Raw genomic sequence first — 2472 nt, 5'->3', positions numbered from 1 at the left:
GAGTATGGGTCACCATACTTGGCCACATGTCACGTCACTTTTCACTTTTTCACTTTTCACTTTTCAATATTACAGCGAGAATAAAAGTTACTCCTTCTTTCTTTGTGTGAACATTTGGGCGGTGTTATGCAGATCTTCCCACATAGTGATGTAGGTATGTGGGGGCGTGTTAGAACGAGCTGTTTTAGGTAGGTGTGGTTGACTCTTAACTTTTATAAAGAATATCTCTTTGGATTTGAGACTTTAGTCTTTGCAACTTTACAGATCTTCTTTATGCACCAAGAGCTTGTAACACTCCAAAGAGAAAGGAAAAATTGAAATCGCATCATATGATCCCTTTAAGCCATAAATGTACTTTTACTTTTACTTATATTGCTACAGTATGTGCTTTCCATATTCTCAAAAAAAAAATGTAGGCCTATATTGAAGGTTTATGATTTTTAATAAAATGTCCATCCATTTGGATTACAGTTTTTACAAACTAGCAAACTTAATGTGATGCATATTTTTTAATCGCACATAAATGAAATAAGAATGAGATTTATGAAATAATACTAACACAAACCAAATGTGTTTTAAACACAGAATAACCAGGTTTATATACAGTATGTATCACCAATAAATCCTATTTATTACATGTAAACCATTCAATAAAGCATATATATTTTAACTAAATGAATCCTGCTTGTTCCAAGGGTAGCCATATTTGAACCATTATACTATTTTTTCACAATTAACATATTTGTGCTAATTTTAATAAATACATTTTAAAACATGATTATGTAAAACAATCACATAGATGCAAATAGTTACTAAAGTATGTCATGAATGAAGTTCTTTAGTGTGGACTGGTTTAGCTTCTTTTTTGTTTGTAATTATAGCATGGAAATTGTCAGTGTTTGCAGCTTTCTGGCTATGTTGAATTCAGTTCATTTAGCACAAGATCTAGAACAACAAGCACAAGCAACTCAAAGACAGTTATTGTTTGAAGGTGGTCAGCTGTTTCTAATTTTACCTCTGTTGCTCCTAGACATAACCCCAAAAGCAGTCATTACAAAACATGAGTGGTTTGAGTTGTTCTACACTGAGGAACGAGTCCAGCTTCATTGTAATATGCCAGGAGTTGGTTGGGAATACCACTGGCATAAAGACTCAAATCCTCGGATCACAAATCCAGAATTGACCATCGACTCAGTATCTGTCACTGACACTGGTGACTATCACTGCAAAGTACAGAGAGGAGACTTCTCAGTGGACAGTGAGACTCTACGAGTGCGAGCTGAAGGTAAGTTGTGTCCATATAAACTACATCTGGTGGCCATTTCATTTAGGATATAACCATGGCAGTGCACTAAACAAGTTTAAAATGCTAAGTTGATATGTTAAAGAAACCCACCCAAAATAATATGGAAATTATGTTATCATTTCACACTCATGTCATGTTGTTTCTGACATGTATGACTTTCCTCTTCTGTGGAACACAAAAGATATTTTGATATCAGTAAAAAATTTACTCATTTTTGTCCATACAGTCTTTATAGTCCATATAGTCTTTGGGGTCTAATGTAGTTTTGAACCCCAATGACTTCATTAAAGGTAGGGTAGGCAATTTCGGAGAGGCTAGCAATAACAAGCTAGCTTTGAAAGCATAAAATCCCACCCCCCTTGCATAATCACTCTCTAATGCCACGCCTCCTCCAAAACACACATGATCGCACTCAGGCAGACCAGAGTCTAACCTGCAACACAATGAGAGACGGCGTTGGTGGAGCGTTGAATGCAATGCTGTCAGATTATCTCATGTCTCATTTATCTGTGAGAAAACAATACAGTACAAAGTGCATAATATTGCAATAATAGCGCCTTACATTCTCGCTCAGTCTGCAATAGCTTAATGGAACGCGCTGATGACGTATCATGTCTGCGTGAACAGAGTGCGCGGAGGTATGCAAATAATAAACACAGACGATATAAATATACTGCTCAAAAAAATTCAAGGAACACTTTGAAAACACATCAGATCTCAATATGCCACGCCTCCTCCAAAACACACATGATCGCACTCAGGCAGACCAGAGTCTAACCTGCAACACAATGAGAGACGGCGTTGGTGGAGCGTTGAATGCAATGCTGTCAGATTATCTCATGTCTCATTTATCTGTGAGAAAACAATACAGTACAAAGTGCATAATATTGCAATAATAGCGCCTTACATTCTCGCTCAGTCTGCAATAGCTTAATGGAACGCGCTGATGACGTATCATGTCTGCGTGAACAGAGTGCGCGGAGGTATGCAAATAATAAACACAGACGATATAAATATACTGCTCAAAAAAATTCAAGGAACACTTTGAAAACACATCAGATCTCAATGGGGAAAAATATCATGCTGGATATCTATACTGATATGGATTGGGTCATGTGTTAGGAACGAAAGAATGCCACATCGTTTGATGGAAATGAAAATTATCA

This window comes from Sinocyclocheilus rhinocerous, unplaced genomic scaffold (assembly GCF_001515625.1).
Source record: "Sinocyclocheilus rhinocerous isolate Xijiao unplaced genomic scaffold, SAMN03320098_v1.1 scaffold980, whole genome shotgun sequence".
Classification (NCBI taxonomy): domain Eukaryota; kingdom Metazoa; phylum Chordata; class Actinopteri; order Cypriniformes; family Cyprinidae; genus Sinocyclocheilus; species Sinocyclocheilus rhinocerous.
The sequence above is the reverse complement of the archived record's forward strand: the minus strand, read 5'-3'. Positions refer to the sequence as shown.